The sequence below is a fragment of the Schistocerca gregaria genome, chromosome 8 (genome assembly GCF_023897955.1).
Source record: "Schistocerca gregaria isolate iqSchGreg1 chromosome 8, iqSchGreg1.2, whole genome shotgun sequence".
NCBI classification, from domain to species: domain Eukaryota; kingdom Metazoa; phylum Arthropoda; class Insecta; order Orthoptera; family Acrididae; genus Schistocerca; species Schistocerca gregaria.
This window is the reverse complement of record NC_064927.1, coordinates 98952603-98970930: the sequence shown is the minus strand read 5'-3', so window position 1 is coordinate 98970930 and position 18328 is coordinate 98952603.

The window sequence follows — 18328 nt, the reverse complement described above, 5'->3', positions numbered from 1 at the left end:
ACACACATAAGACACACAAAACAAACTACACCACAGATCCCTGGGAGCAGACATGGCTACACAAAATGAACAAAGGAAGACCAACCTGCTCTTCGTAAATATACAAGGAGCAGGAAAGAAAAAACAAATATTACAACACACACTACACGAAAAAAACATACATATTGCATGCCTCAATGAAACATGGCTCACACCAACAAAAAACTTCCACATACCACACTACACATGCTACAGGCGAGACAGAGACAACGCACATGGAGGAGTAGCAACCCTGATCCGTAGCACCATACCTGCAACAGAAATCCCTCTCCCAGCAGATCACAGGAACGTAGAAGCACTACTAATCAAAATTAAGGGACACGACGGACGACCAGTTATCATAGTAAACATCTACAACCCGCCAGGTACGCCTCTACCGACGAGGTTTATACGATACATCATGACACTGGGGCGATATATACTCCTGGGCGACTTGAACGCTAGACACCCGATGCTAGGAGACAGAACATGTAACGTCAATGGGCAAACACTGTATGACCTACTACTAACAGAACCAATAATGAGACTACCAATATACCAACAAACTTTCGTGGGACACAGAGGAATCTCAGCCCCTGACCATGTGCTCCACAACCCCCAACTCGATAACAGCATCACAGACTACACGATAGGCGACTCAATGACCAGTGACCACCTGCCAATAATATTCTCAACAGACATCACGATCCCCCCTGATCCCTCCCCAAACAGACGGACCATTAGACTACATGCGAAAGCAGACTGGGATAAATATAAAGACATCCTAACACGTGAACTATCCATCCCAATAGCCATAACAGATGACCAAGACCTACAACAGGTAACTACAAGACTAGTTAACACCTTCAGACAAGCCATAGACGAAGCCATACCACAGAAAACAGTAGACAACTGGAAACCCTCCATCCCACAAGAAGCCCTAGACCTCATAAGACAAAAGAAACGACTCTACAGAGAGATCAGACAAACTGACAACCCAGAACTAAAACTAGTCTGGAACAGACTCAATGCACGCATCAAAAGACTTATATCTGAACACAAACAAAGACAATGGGACCAAACCTGCAGCGAACTAAACTACAGACAAGGTGGACGCTACTGGAAAAGATTCCGAACACTAACAGGACAGAAACAAAAGACGGGCATCACCCTAATCGACAATAACGAACCAATGACTAATAAAAAAGAACAAGCAAACCTATTCAGGAAGGTGTTGCAGGAAGTGTACACATTCCCCCAAGACCCAAAATTCAATCACGACTATAGACGATTTGTAGACCAAAGACTGCAAGAAATCCTCAACACACCAACAACCGAAACCGAAGACGACCAAGACTTAATAGGGCCAATAACACACGAGGAAATAGCAAATGCCATTTTCTCAGGGAAAAACTCGGCACCAGGGGAAAACGACATCCGACGCATACACCTACAGAAAGCACCACTACACATACTGACTCCGACACTAGCAATAATCTTCAACTACTGCCTGACAAACGAGACCATCCCCGACACATGGAAGACGAGCAAAACTATAATGCTACCAAAACCGGACAAACCACGCACAGACCCGAAATCGTACCGACCGATCTCTCTGATAGACGTCACAGGAAAGACATATGAACGAATCATCACAGACAGACTCAAAAAATACACAGAAAACAAAGACCTACTCCCCACGACACAATCCGGATTCCGACCCAACCACTCGACAAACGACCCCCTATTTAAACTGACCAACGACGTGACAAAAGGGTACAACACAGGCAAATGCACGCTCGCCGTTTTCCTCGACATCGAGCGTGCCTTTGATAAGTTGTGGCATCGGGGTCTACTGTTCAAATTGTCGCAACTGGGAATACCAGCCACAATGATAAGAACAATAAACGCATACATTACCAACAGAACATGCAGGGTGCACGTAGGAGACCAATGTTCAGACCCTTTTACACCACAAGCAGGCGTACCCCAAGGAGGAATACTGTCACCGCTACTGTACACGCTGTACACTGCAGACATACCAAAAACTACGACACCTGACGAGACAGTAGCAATGTATGCAGATGATACTGCATACTGGTGCACTGGACTGAGAACGACTGCAATCCAACGAAAGACGGGACTATATCTCCGAAAACTTGAGGCATGGATGGCAAAATGGCGGATAAAGCCAAATCCGACCAAAACCCAAACAATACTTTTCAGACACAGAAACATGACGAAACGACGAACACAATCACAAGATGACATCCGACTAACTCTATGGGACACACAGCTAAGACTAAGTAAAACAGCCAAATACCTAGGGGTGCACCTGGACGACCACATGAACTGGAAAACACACCTGACGCACCTACTAGACAAAATCAGAAACAGACAAAACCTAATAAGACTTATCCAAGGGCGTTTCCGCGGATGTGACAATAAGACGGCGATACATACATACAAGACATTCATCAGACCTCTAATAGAATATGCGACAGCACCCCTAGGAGGCATCTCCAAAACAATCGCAAACCGACTTTACAGCACTGAAAGACGACTACTCCGAAGCATACAAAGACTGCCACCACTAACCCCTAGCAACGACGTATACCGAATCACTAAAATAGAACCCTTACAGACAAGACTTGCCCGACTCAGAGGGAACTACGGTAAACACATTCTACAAAGACGCCCCGACATGGAAGACCTAATCACTACTAGACCGCCGACCAAAAGAATACCCAAACGTAAATACATAGTACCAGCGTGTACAGTGGCACACAATACAACTAAATCATTCCCAGAAACCGCCCCAACCATGGAACCTATAACACAAAACGTGCCACAACACCCTCATCTAGACGAACGACAAGAACAGTAAAACACACATACAAATAGAAATGGAAAACAAAACACACAACGACACAGCAAAACACCTGACATACACACACACAAGCACACACACACGAACAAGTACGTCGACTGCCTGCACAACAGCACAGCTAACACAACATACAATAAGTATTACCTAGTTAGTATGGAACCACCAAGTAGATATATATATACATAAATAAAAATATCATTAAGAAAAATGTACCAATGTACACACTAACTGTATATTTAGATTAAGATTTAGATTAAGATCCTTAGAATAAGATAGTAACAATAAGCATATAATTGAATATAAGGAATTGTAAAAGGAAAAAAAAAAAAACAACGAAAATGCACTTTTGTTAACGAACTGCAAAAAAACTATGAACTGTTAAATAAAGAAATTAATGTAAACCCAATAAAAGTATGGCTGAAAAGGGCATTGCAAGCCTTAAAGCAGCCCGCTCCTCCCCATCAGGGAGGAGAATGAAAAGTGCAAAAAAAAAAAAAAAAAAAAAAAAAAAAGCGCGCGGGCCCGTTGTCAAGGCAGCACCGGACGCCGTCGCGCACGCATATCCTCCACGCCGCATCCGCAGTAGCCATGGCCCGGACAAAGCAAACGGCCCGCAAGTCCACCGGCGGAAAGGCGCCGCGCAAACAGCTCGCCACCAAGGCGGCGAGGAAGAGCGCGCCCGCCACCGGCGGCGTCAAGAAGCCCCACCGCTACAGGCCGGGCACCGTCGCCCTGCGAGAAATCAGGCGCTACCAGAAGAGCACAGAGCTGCTCATCCGCAAGCTGCCATTCCAGCGCCTAGTGCGCGAGATCGCCCAGGACTTCAAGACCGACCTGCGCTTCCAGAGCTCCGCAGTCATGGCCCTGCAGGAGGCCAGCGAGGCCTACCTCGTCGGCCTCTTCGAAGACACCAACCTGTGCGCAATCCACGCCAAGCGAGTCACCATCATGCCCAAGGACATCCAGCTCGCGCGCCGCATCCGCGGCGAGCGCGCCTAAACCCGCACACCGCCAAACAAACAAAACGGCCCTTTTCAGGGCCACTAACGTCTCTCCGTCGCGAGCAAAACTTTGTCGGTCGCAACGACTAGTTCCCCACTCACTCTCCAGTCCAGTCGTCCCACCCCCGGCCCGGCCCGGCGCCGCCGTTTCCAAAAAAAAAAAGCACCGCACCGGCCGAACCAAGTCGCAAGCGTCAATAGCGCCACCCACACAGGCCACGGCACAAAACGTGACGCCCGGAAAGCAAAGCAAAGCAAAAAAGACTATTCCAAAACCACCACCAAGACAAACAAACAAACGCGGCGCAAAATAAATAGGTAAAAAATAATAAAAGTAAAATACACTTTGTGTAACACCAACCGCGCGCCGCCGCCCACGCCCGCCAACGACCCCACAATCCAACCACCGCGGCACGCAAACACCATCCACACATGAAACAAACAAACGCCAGCAAGCAAGACAGACAGACAACAAGGCAACCGACCGACCACGACACGACAATCAACACCTTCCCGACGTGCTTTGATGGCCCTGAGAAGGGCCGTTTTTGTTTTTGTCCGGGACCGCGCGACAGCCTCTGGTTGCGCGCCGGCCACCAGGCGACGGTGTCAACCGCCAACCCTTCCCTGCCCTTTTTACTTCTTCTTCTTGGGCGAAGCCTTCGCCTTAGACGGCGTCGCCGTCGCCTTCTTCGGGCGCGGCGCCTTCGGCTTCTTCGTCGGAACCTTGGCGGCCTTCTTCGCCTTCGACGGCGACTTGGCCTTGGCCGGCTTGGCCGCAGCCGCCTTCTTCGCACCCGCGGGAGCGGCCGACGCCGCAGACGCCTTCTTGGCGGCGCCCGCCTTCCGACCGGTCGCCGCCTTCACGCCGCCAGCCTTCTTTGCGCCGGCCGCACGGGCCCCCTTCTTCTCCTTGCTGGCCGGAGCGGCGCGCTTCTTCTTCGCACCACCGCCGCCACCACGAGCCTTGCCGCCCTCGGCCGCCCCGCCGCCGGCGCCGGCAAGCTTGAAAGAGCCCGACGCGCCCTTCCCCTTCGTCTGCACCAGCTCGCCAGCCACGACGGCCGACTTGAGGTACTTCTTGATAAAGGGCGCCAGCTTCTCCGCGTCCAGCTTGTAGTGCGCGGCAATGTACTTCTTGATCGCCTGCAGCGACGACCCGCCGCGCTCCTTCAGACTCTTGATGGCGGCCGTCACCATCTCAGAGGTGCGCGGGTGCGCAGGCTTGGCGCGCGGCTTCTTCGCAGACGACGCAGACTTGGCCTTCTTCGTAGTGCCGGTGGCGGCGGGTGCCGCGGCAGTCTCGTTCGTAGCCGCCTGGTCTGCCATCTTTTGCTTGTTCTCTTTTCTTTTTTCCCCTTGGTTTCGCTTCCTTCTCTCCTTCGACGACGCACAACAGCGAGGGGCGCGCAGCAGAGAATAGCCGCGCACGCGCCTGGCCCAGCCAGTGTCGCGGGCGGGCGCGGACGGCCGAGAGAGCGGCCGCCACTCGGCGCGCCGCCGCGCCGCCGCGCCGCGCCTCCCGCGCTTGCTACCGCCCAACGTCCGACAGCCTGCGCGGAGCAGCCCCCAACCTGCGCCGCAACCACCCGCGCCATTCAAACCACCGAGGATGGGGCTACACACACCGACACCACGGTCGCCAACCAGTCGCCGCGGCGGCGCCGCAAACCACGGCCAAACTGCAGCCACCGCGCGCCACAGCCTGGGTCGGCCCGCCGAGAATCGCCGCCCCCGCCCAAATGCCGCCCCCACAGCCCCAGCCGACGACCCGCCACAATGGCCAAACCTTCGTCAAAACTCCCACACCGTCGCCGCGGCAGCCCGGCCACCGCGGCCGGCGCCACAGCCACACGAGCCGAGTCGTGCGGCGATGACGGCCGTGCACAAACGCACCTCCGCCGCCCCATCGCCTTCCGCCGTTTTCCCGATCGGCCCGCAGCCGTCGGGCCACGGCCGCGGGCCGTCCTCCTCCTCTCGCCTCGCCCGCCAACACCCACAGCCCTTCCAACACATTTTTCTTTTCTTTTTTCTTTTTTTTTACTTTTTTACGATCGCCGCCTGCGCAACATGGCACCGGCCGACGGAGCGCCAACCCCCCCGCCACAGGCGAAAACAAAACAACGATAAACAAACAAACAAAATAAATTACCAGCCAGCCCCAACTACAGACACACCGAATCTGCCCTCACAGCCGACCTTACACGCCTCAACGTCAAAACAAAGGTGGTTTCTTTCTTTCAACGGTTACCTTACCTTAGGTTACGTCAGGTTAGGCTAAGAAGGCGTCAGGGTTAGGTTAAGCGTTGACGTGACGTCACGTCTTAACGTAGGCGTTAAGCTAAGGTTGCGGTCACGTACGTTAGGTTAAGGCGACTTGGGGGTTGGCCTAAGAGCTTAGGTTAGGTTACGTTAGTTTAGGTGGCTGCGTTAAGGGGCTTAAAGAAGTTTAGGAGGTTAAGGCGTCGAGGCGGCCGCACCCCCTTAGCTGCTGCGGCTCGGCCACGCCACGCCACGCTTTGGGGTTTCATAAGGTCGCGCGGCGGGTCGTCGGCACGCCGCAAAGGACAAAACTGCAAGACGACGTCGAAAAACAAACAACAGGTAAAAAATAAATAAGTAAAAATAAACGACGCCGACAGGCGGGGATCAGCAGAACAAGCAGATTCCGGAGAGCGAACGAGACACACACACACGCACGCACACACACAAACCCCCCCGAGCCGAGAGAGCACAGAGCACCACCACGTGTCGGCCTCCGCTCACCCGACTCGGCTGGGCTGGGCTGGGCTGGGCTGGGCTGGCGGCCGGGCCGGATGCACGTACACGTACGGCTACAGCCACTACCCGTACACAGCCGCTCTTCACGCAACACCAGCCAAATGGCGCGCCCGCGGCTCGTCGCGGTCGCCGTCGCGGTCGCAACGCCACGCCGGCACACTTTCGGCACCACCGTTTTCGCGCGCACCGCAAACAAAACGCAGCCGACACACACAGAGAGAAAAAAAAAACACAGAGCGCGAGACGGGCGGCGGCGCACCTTTCGCCAGCCGGCAGGCAATCGACTCGCCCAGTACGACAAACGCGCACGCCACCCCACCCACCAACCAACCAACCAGTCGTCGTCGTCGTCGTCGTCCCGAAATCAAACAAACTCTCAAAAGCACAGCCCCTGCTGCCAACGGACGCAGGCGCCACGCAGCTCCCTTCCCGCCACACTCGATTCGCAGCGCAACTCACCCGGCACACCGTCAAACGACGGGCTGGGCTCGCCGCATCGCCGCAACCTACACACCTTCCCCGCCACGACGCACAGCCCCACCAGACGCCCGTGCCGCAACGACACTACTGCACTACCACTACCGCACTACTCCTCTCGCCCTTGCCATACACGACACAACACGCCAAAAAATGAAAATCCAAATACAAACAAAAACACCGCCCCCACGACCCAAACACATGCACGGCGCGCCAACACACGCGAGGCAAGGCACGCAGCAAACGGCGTCCCCTCCGCGTCGCGCCATCAACCTACACACACAAGGCAACCAACAACAGCCAGCCTGCCAGCCCGCCCCACTCTCACGCCGCAAAAACAGAAAACACACCGAAACCGCCAAACGCCGCACATTCGCGCTTCGCACTTACCACACACCTCTCGGCATCCGTTTCGCACACAACGACGCGACGCACAATACATCATCACGGGCTACGCACGCACACCGCGACCCACTTTTTTACGACGCCCTCGGCAGAGCACACGTGCCCACGCCCACACACAGTCGACACAACGACGCAGCGCGCAGCAGACGCGGCCGCAACACGTACCTCCCCGACGACGCGCCAACACCGCCAGCCACTGCTCACTCGCCCAAGCAACCCGTGCACACAACTGCCACACGCGTCCACCACGCCGCCGCCAACCACCCGCCCGCCAGGGGGCGCTCACGTCCGCGACAACAGCGCGGCACCGCCGGACCGGGCCGGGCCGGGCCGAACCGAGCCGAGCCGCCGCCTCCTCTCCACTCGGCACGCCACGTCCTGCTTGCAAAACACATGGCTCGTCCCTCTGTACACACAACGCGCCTGCCTGCGGTCGCCGCCGGCATCTATCTACCTGCGCATCGGAGCCAGGCCGGCAAGCCCACACTTAAATAATGCACTTCACCAGCCAAACAAACCCACTCTTCCTTTCTTTGCACAGCGCATGCAACAGCAGCCCCAGGAGCCGGGCCCGCCGCCAGCGTCTCCTCCTCCTCTGGGCACAGCCAGCCAGCCGTTCCCACCGCCCCGCCCCTGCTCTGCAGAACAAGAAAAAACGAAAAAGTACCAACACACGCACCCAAAGCGTAAGCCAGACAAGACCAGCCTCTCCAAGGCCACACACACGCAAAAAAACAAAAAAACAAAAACACTACAACAGAATAAAATGAAAAAGAAAAAGCAAGCTGTCGCCTCGCCCCCGCCCGTCCCCCCACCCCACCACATTCGCCCCCTCCGCTTGTTTTCCTTTCTACAATTTCCCTCTTTTCCACCCAATATCCCGCCGCGGTTTACGGGCACCGGCCGATTTTGCGCCCGCCCACATGTGTGCCTACTCCCCACCACCATTCCCTCCGCAGCCCGCAGCCCGCAGCCCGCAGCCCGCTTTTCCCCCCCTCCCTGCCCACACCACACCACACCACACCACACCACACCGACGGTGCTGACGTCGACACGCACCCAAGACAGGGGCCACGACCGTCTTTTTTCCTGGGCCCATCCCCGCACCGCACCTCCTTCCAATCAACGCTGTGGCGCCTGTGTCCGCGCGAGACGCGTGCGCGCCGCCTCTCTCAACATCCGTCCGCCGTCCGCCGGCCGGCCCGTTTTTCGGCCCCCAGGCCATCCGTCAACCACCACTGCCACTGCCCCTGCCCCTGCCCGCCCCGCACCACACCACACACCGCTGCTTGCCCCGGCCGTTGCCACCAAAGGCGCCAACCGCAGCCCGCGCGCGCCAGAAACTACAGGGACCCAGCCGACCGACGAAAATCAGAGCAATTGGCCGGGAGGATCAAAAAGAGAGGTCCGAAAACCACCGTAGCGAGGCGTGGGAGGAAACGTTACGAGAAGCAGAAAGGGACCAGGAAAAATTCTGGAAATTTCTTAAAACTCGTAAACTAAACACGAAACATCTACATCTACATGGGGAAGGAACGACCCCACAGACCGAGCTGAAGCACTGGCGGATTCACTAGAAAGGCAATTCCAAGCACCAGAAGCGGTAGATGACGAAACTGATGACCACCAGGAAATGGTACTCAGAAGGGTAAAACCGCATCCTAAGTGCCCCGATCAGAACATCTTTCACAATCCAATAAACGCAGAAACCCCGTATCTTATCACATCACAAACATACACACATCCTAAGAAGGCATCAGGCCCAGATTCCATCAAACCGCAACTACTACATCACCTACCTCCAGCAACTATCAATTATCTATCTAACATCAATATATAATGCTTGCTTCAGACTAAACTACTTGGAAACAGGCCCGAGTCATCACATTACCAAAGCCAAACAAGGACTTATTATTTCCGCAAAACTATAGGCCAACTTCCTTGGAAAGGTCCTCGGAAAGCTCATTCAAACTGAACTGAAGAAATTCAATTCTTAAAGGATAACAACATAATCATCCCACAACAATTCCGATTCCGCGAAGAACACAGCACCACCCACCAGGTGACCAGACTAGTCGAGCACATATGTCAGGCCAGAAACATTAGACACAGTACTGGAGCAGTCCTGCTTGACATTGGAAAAGCATTCGGATAACGCCTTATCTACAAGCTCCACCAGTACAACTGCCCCATCCACATTATTGCTTCTTTTCTCCGCAACAGAGCATTCTATGTCCATGTACCAGGAGCGGCAAGTAACACTAGATCCATAGAGGCTGGAGTCCCGCAAGGCTCAGTGCTGGGGCCCATTCTCTACTCAATATACACAAACAAACAGCTGGGAGGACACTTGTCACTATTTGCAGACGACACTGCAGTCTACCGCAGCAGTTCTAACCTGCAATATAGAGTCACAAAAATAGAGCAACACCTACAATCCATCCAGAAATGGGCTAACCAAAAAAAAAAAAAAAACAATAAACGCGGAGAAAACCCAAGCAATACAATACGATTCACATTCAAAAAGAATACCTCCTAACCTGCATATACGCCTCAGAAATAACAATCTTCCATGGTCAGGCACAATAAAGTATCTAGGCATCAAGCTGGACAAGAGGTTGACATTTAGAGACCATGTTACACACGTTTGTAACAAGGCTGCAGCAGCAATATTCAGACTGTACCCAATCATCAAAGGAAACAGAATAAATATGCGCGCCAAAAAGAAAATCTTCAAAACCGTCATAGGAACCAGCCATCACTTACGGCTCTGAAAATCTGGTCAATGGCCGCAGACACCAACATAACAAGAGTAAAAAAAAAGGGTGCACAACAAATACTTCAGAATTGCTGCTGATGCCGGCCGGTACCAGACAAACCGAGACATATACACAAACCATAACATACTCAAAATCCCGGAAATCATCCAAAGAAAAATCCATAAAGTTTTTTTTTTTTTTCCACCAAACCACGGATTCGAACCACCCACTCATCAGAAATCTGGGACAAAATCCACCCGACCCAAGAACGACATTTCCCATCACGACAAAACACCACAAACTACAACATACCATGATAAACAAAAATAAAATACAAACACCATAACACTCACTCAAACAACAAACATCTACACACACCCAAGAGACCCTATCATCCCATCATTTTGTTACCCAACATAATCAGACAGAAGGCAGGGATCAAGGACAGATCCGGTCCTTCGAGTACAGGGGGTAAAAAAATACCCATCAGACCAGCTCGCTCTCTCTCTCTCTCTCTCTCTCTCTCTCTCTCTCTCTCTCTCCGTGCCGACGCTGCCCCGCACACGCGTTCGCGTTCGCGTTCGGCCGACACCACACGACAGGTCTTTGGGGCCCCGCCACTGCGCACACGCACGCCTCCTCCTCTTCCTTAGTTCTTTTTCGCTTTTCTTTTCTCCCCCGCCCCCCGCTCTCACCGCCACATCATCCCGCAACCCTTGGGGGATGTTTCCCAACATCAACGCGCCCCAATTCCACTCTCTGCCCGTGCCGCACTCTCCACTTTGCTTCTCCCCGTCCCCTACACACACGACTACCGAAACCCCGGTTGACACACCTTCTCGTAGGACAGGGGTGCGTGCGTGCGTGCGTGCGTGCGTGCGTTGTCTTGACGGTGACAGCAACAGCAACGGATCCGTCCATCCCATTCCCCCCCCACTCGGTAAAGAACCATGTTCAACCCACACTACACAACAAGGGGGGCACACACGAACGCGAAAGAAAGGGCAGGGCAGGGCAGGGCAGGGCAGGGCAGGGCAACTATCTCGTACACATTCTTCCTCAGAACCCACATATCACATCAACGAACGGCAGGCCAATTGCGGACTCAGCCGTGTCAGGCAAATCCAACCCAACCAACACCTCCCACGGAAACCCTGACACTGATCCAGCAGTACGTCCACATACATCGCCACACCAAATACGGGTGACGAGTGAGCAACAAATGGAACAATACACAACAAGGCTGACCTAATAAAAACTGCACGTCACGTCATACCTTCCAGACAGACGCAGTTCCGACGGGACGGCGGAACCGTATACGTACCTTTCAGCCACAACAACCGACCGACTGGACACGCCCGCGTCTCCAGCCAGCCAACCACCAGGGCCACACAGCCCGCAAGTTTCAGCGTCAACACTTCTTAACGTACGTTGCAAACTTTTCAAAACATTGCCCCACACACACACCACGAAAAGCGTCAACCTCTCTCACACTGGATACACTCAACACTTTTTGTCGGCGGAGCTTGAGGCCAACGGTTGACACACCCCCACCGGCCACACAGGTTTCCCTTTGAAAATTGCAGTGACGGAGGAGACGCGGCATTACGAGAGGGTTGTTTCCGAGAGCGCGAGCTGGACGGAGCTGCGGCGCCGCCGCCGAGGGGTAATGAACGCACGCGATGCCGCATGACAGCCCATCACCCAAAGTTTCACCCACAACTGCACAGGTCGCACCCCCTTTTCGCGCCATACTAGTGTCGATCGTCAATTACAGCTCACGGTGTTCGCATTTGCCACTTGACGGGGGGGGAAAAGAAAACAAAACAAAACAAACATCTGACACGCCATGTGTTTCTCTCTCTCTGTTATATCTAGGTCATTGGGCAGCCACTGTAAAAAAAAAAAAAAAAAAATATTTTTACGACATGGTTGGGTAAGTGATTTAAAGACAACAATTGTGGGTCACACACCATAGACCATTTCGATAGTGTTCTTGTTCTTCTCTTTTTCCTTTTTTTATCGCTCAATTGAAATAAAACCTGGGGATGATGCAATGCTGCGATATGGCACAACCGTCGTCCATTGTACACAACTCGGGAACAAAAAGAAACCAATTCAGGGAACGTTCGTTCCTTCACAACGTTTCTTTCAACGCACTTGGTCTTTACCATCCTGTATATTCAACACACATTTCCTTTCATCAAACTAGGGCATTTCCATAACAGTTTGTTTCCGTTTCTGTGAGCACAATACTGCTTCTTCGACGTCATTTCACCATCTTAACTAGAGACAGACAACAAAATAGGAAAACAGCCTTGAGAACCCCGTCCACCAAATTTCAGTTAGCACGGCATCCAAGATTCTTTTCCGGGGAGTGCAGTGCAGCTGACGCTGCTCAGACCATATACCGTCGCCAGTCTCACTCAACTCTTGCGCATTCCATTCTACGCTACGTGACAATGCAAAAATGAATGAATCAAACCCGCCCAGAGAGCGTCTTGTGCGAGGGGACACACGATATAGAGAACAACAAAACACACAGGGGACACCACCACAGTTGGAGAGAACGTTTCCACCACGGCAGCCGCGCCGTTACGCGCTTTTTTTTTTTTTTTTTTTTCCTCCCCCCCACTGCACACCTCCGACACCACGGGAACGTTCACCGTCCCGTTGCCCTACACTGGCGTTTCTTTTCAACCCCCCACCCTATTCCTCGCTCCCCGGACATTCGACCGATCACAAAGTGCAACCTCTCGTTACCGTCGGGTGCCCCTCTTCATCCCCGGGGCGCCAACAACAAAACAAAAACACCACCGACGCCGTCGTCTCGCGTCACCTCACTCAACTGAGCGGAAAATACACGTACATCCAGAATGACGACACCGCCTCCACAAACAAAAACCAGACGTCAGACGTCAGGTCGAAAGAGGGCACCGTACGTCGTGGCGCGTGGTCTCCTAACTCACCTCGCGCGTACAAATACAATACAATGCAATGCGTGTCACCTCACGTTCACACACACCTCCACGCTCCACTTTTACGTCGCCCAACCAACCAACTAACTTAACGCACCCGCTCGGCGTAGAAGCAGCTGTAGGCGGCAACGTGTTTCTCACCCTCGCCACCAACGGTGTGACATCCGACAGTCGCGGTTTGCTTTCCGTTCCACACCTCCGGCCATACCATACAAAGGGGACAAAAAAAATATATCAAACAAGCCAACTCCAGCGATCCGCCCCCCTAACACCAACACGTCTCGAAACACCCACGCCCACGACCCGGCTGTGGCTAAAGTGCGTATCCCAACGTCACACCAAAACCAAAGGCGCCGGCGCCGCACCACACCACAAGCTACAGCTACAGCTGTGCCGCCCGTCCACCCGCTCACAACAACAACAACAACAACAACAACAACAATTCCGCCCTTCCCGCAAAGGCATTTTGGTGGCCCTGAAAAGGGCCGTTTTTTTTTTCTTTTCTTCGCCGCGCCGCGGACGAGCCTCCCATTTCCAAGAGCCACCTCCTTACTTGGAGCTCGTGTACTTGGTCACCGCCTTCGTGCCCTCGCTCACCGCGTGCTTGGCCAGCTCGCCAGGCAGCAAGAGCCGCACAGCGGTCTGGATCTCGCGGGACGTGATGGTCGAGCGCTTGTTGTAGTGCGCCAGGCGAGAAGCCTCGGCCGCAATGCGCTCGAAAATGTCGTTCACGAAGCTGTTCATGATGCTCATCGCCTTCGAAGAGATGCCCGTGTCAGGGTGCACCTGCTTCAGCACCTTGTAGATGTAGATGGCATAGCTCTCCTTCCTCTTGCGCTTCTTCTTCTTGTCGCCCTTCGAAATGTTCTTCTGCGCCTTGCCAGCCTTCTTGGCGGCTTTCCCGCTAGTCTTGGGCGGCATCACGAACAAACAGGCAGGCAGGCAGGCAGGCAGGCAGGCACGCGCAGTCAGTCAGTCAGTCAGGCGCTCCGCTCCAGTCAGCGTCTCCCCACACAGTGGCACCCGCCGGCGTTGCTCATGTCTGGGCATCTGCCCATGTGGTATTTAAAGGTCCTGTGGCTTTTGCCTTAATGCCTTCTGTCTCAACTAGGGTTTCTAGAATCATGGTTTTGTTTGGTTTTAACATTTTTTTTGTAGTTATTTTCTTTGTGTTTTTTTTTGTGTATTTTGTTTATGTTTTACTGTGACTTAGTACCTAAAGTGTCTGGTTAGTGTGTTTTTAGGATGTTTGTAGTTAATGTGTAGTGGGTCAGATCCCAAGCTAGTGATGGTCTCGTATGGTGAGTTTTCTGCGTTTGTGTAGAAAGACTGTGTTCTTTGCTGGATGACTGTGGTGATTGTCGGTGTGTTTGTGTCTAAGTGAATGAGTGTGTTAGGTACGAACCAGGGTGCGTCTGTGATTATCCTGAGAGCCTTGTTTTGAAGTATTTGTACTTTTCTAAGGTGAGTGTCTGCGGCCATGCCCCAGATCTCACAGCCATAAAGTATTGCAGGAAGGACCACCATCTTCCAGATTTTTAGCTTTACTTCGGTGGTCAGTCCGTTGCCCTTCAGCAATGGATATAACTGGTAGAGCCTAGCCGAACCCCGATTACATACGTCAGCTATGTGTCCATTCCATAGAAGTTTGCTGTCTATTTTCAGACCAAGGTACTTTACTGTGTCACTCCAGGGAAGGTCCCTTCCATCGATGGAGAGTTGACGGTTGGGTGGCCTTCTCCTGGTTGTGAACATAATTGCATTGCACTTGGTTGGGTTTACTTTGATTTTCCAGAAGTTGCACCATTGCGTGATCTGGTCAAGGTGCCTCTGGATGTTTAGGACGATGTAATTGGGGTTCGGGTGGCTGGCGTAAATAGCTGTGTCATCGGCAAAGAGGGCTAGATGGGTGCTGTCCCGCTTTGGTATGTCATTTGTGTACAAACTATACAGGATGGGTCCCAGGACAGAACCCTGGGGCACTCCTGCCTCGATTGTCTTAATACTACTCTTAAATCTATCCATATACACAAAGAATTTTCTATTGCTTAAGAACGAGTGGAGGATTTTCAGCAGATGCTGGGGACAGTCATACTGGTGGAGCTTATAAATTAGGCCGTCGTGCCAGACACGATCGAAGGCCTTCTCTATGTCTAAGAAGACTGCCCCTGTACTGTGCCTGTTTGCCCTAGCCTTGCAGATCTGCTCCACCACCCGGGTGGCCTGTGAGATTGTGCTGTGTCCGGCACGAAAACCAAACTGCTCAGGGATGGTGATATTCCTTTCGGTGAGGAAGGTTTGGAGTGGCTTCAGGATTTGTTGCTCGAGGACTTTGCCTAGTATGCATAGGAGGGATATGGGTCTGTAATTCTGGGGAAAGAGGGGATTTTTATCAGGTTTGGGAAGTGTGATGACTTTGGCTATCTTCCATGCCGATGGGAAGTGGTTGTGTTTCAGGCAGGCGTTGAGGATGTTGGTTAGGTAAAGGAAAGCTGAGTCGGGAAGGTGTTTGAGCTGTAGTGGCTTTATGCCGTCGGGGCCCGGGGATTTGGAGTTACCGATCCCGTTTATGGTTGAGCAGACTGTTTGGCAGGACACAGGCTCAAATACGGTCTCGGGGCGTCTTCTCAGGATTCCTGGGACTGTGCGGATTACTGTCTCTTCGTGCTCGTCGGCGTCTTCGTCGTCAATTATGTTTTCACGAAACTGTAGCTCTAGCGAGTTGGCCATAGCTTCTGCTTTTTCAGGGGGATCATAGACAAGCCCATTTTCTCCGTGGAGCGGTTTGATGGATTTTGTCGTCTCCTTACGCGACTTTACGATTCGCCAAAATTTCTGTGGGTTGTCTTGTGTTTCCCGTAGTGTCTGCTCCCAGCGTGCGCTTCTGTACTCTTGCAGGTGGACCCTCACTTCTTGAGCAAGGCTGCTCGCTATGCGCCTGTCTATGGGGTCTCTGTAGGCCTGCCAACGTTTCCTGAAGCGGCGTTTAGTGCGAAGCAGCTCTTGTATTTCCTCTGGCAGGTCTTGGCGCCTGTTCAGGTGTCTAGTCCTAGTGGTTGTTTGCCTGCTACAGACTTTTAAAATGTCGGTAAAGTGCTCCACTGCATTATCTATGTCCCTTCGGTTATTGAGCCTAGCGGGTTCTGTGGTGTGAAGGTCAACGAGAGTCTTGTATTCGTTCCAGTCAGTTTCGTAAGTGTAGAAGGCCTTGTCCGCTCCTTTGTGTCTGGCACCAGCTAGCTCTAGGCCTACGGGGTTGTGGTCAGAGTCGAGATCATTGAACACTACTGGGTTTAGTGCCCAGTGGAAGTTTTTAGTCACAAATATATCCAAGATGTCCGGACGGACAGTTTCATTTGTGTGGAAATGGGTCGGTTCGTCGGGGGCGACGATGCTGACCTCATTATGATTTAGGATATAGTTGTGCAGTGCCCTACCACAGGCGTTGCTGGCCCTACAACCCCAGGCTCGATTTTTGGCATTCAAGTCTCCACCGAGTATGACTTTGGGACCTAAGTTTAAAAGTGAATCTATGTCGTTAGTGGGGATGTTCCTACCAGGAGGGTGATAGACTGCGACTAGTATTACAAGGCCTTGTTCTGTTTTGATTTCAATTGCGCTTGCTTCAACTCTCTCGAGTTGGGGCAAGTCGACTAACCTATGGGGTAACCTATTTTTAACTAGTACTAGTGTGCCGCCTCCAGGGCGGTTTACCCTATCATTCCTATACATACTGAAATTTCTTATAGCTAAGGTCTGTTGTGGGCGCAGGTGTGTCTCTGATATGAGCGCTACATCGACACCATTGTCATCGAGAAAGTACTCCAGCGTTTGCTTCTGATTCGAAATGCCGTTGGCATTCCAGTTTATTATGAAGAGTGATCTTCTTTGATTACGGTCCATCAAAGAAAGACAGGATAGATGACGCTATTATTAACAGCTTTGATAGTTTGTCTGGGACTGCTTGAACTTGCTCCACCGTTGATTTGATGGTGCTGATTATTTTGGGTATGTTAAAGGAGCCCAGCACACTGGCGAGCCCGTGCAGTTGAGTCAGTGTATCGTCAGCTGCAGCTGGGTTGCCCGGCGGGAGGCTCCAGGCCGACTGCGCGCGGCCAGCGGCCGGCAGTGTGTGCCTCGCCGGAGCGGCGAGGGAGTGGGGGGTGGTGGCTGAGGTGGAGGGGGTAGCAGCAGGCTGCCTTGCGGCAGTCGCCGCCTGACCTTGTTGCTGAGCGCGTCCGCGCGAGTTTAATATGGGGAAGTTCTTGGGGCTGATAGCAGGGGCTGGATTTGCTTTCCCAGCTTCCGCTTTTGGTTTGTTCTGCATGGATTGTGTTACAGCGATCCACGTGGGGCATTTTTTGTAGCTAGCAGGGTGTTTGCCCTGGCAGTGAACACATGTTGCGTCAGCCTGCCTGGGCTTTTTGCACAGAGAGGTAAGGTGTGGGCCTGCGCACTTTACACAGCGCGGGTCCAACCTGCAGTTTCGGCTGCCATGGTGAAACCTCTGGCACCGGTAGCATTGTTGTGGCCCTTCCTTCCTCCTGTAGGATTCTATAACGCATGTTGTGTAAAGGAGCCTATTTACCTTATAGATTTCGCCTGCGTTCTGTCCCCTGACAATGGTGGCGATATAGATCGGCTTTTTAACCAGTGTTGGCACACCGTTTATGTCCTTCCACTCTTTCATTTGGATGACGCTCTGGACATTAAAGTTAAGGTCTTTGAGCGCATCGTGAATTTGTACTGGCTCTATAAAACTGGGGAGTTTCTTAATTACTACTTTCTGGAACTTTGACGGCTCCAGGTCGTAAGTGTGGTATTGGATACCCCGAATCGCCAGGTTGGTCAAGACATGCTGATAGTCCTCAGCATTGTCCAGTTGGTATTTTACTGTATCGCCCCTATAGGCGCACTGGATTTTGCTTTTGAGCCCGGGCTCTACTTCTTTTACAAAATCTATGTAATCCTTTGTGCGGTAACTTATAATAGGAGGGATGCGAGTCTTTTTGCCCTGGG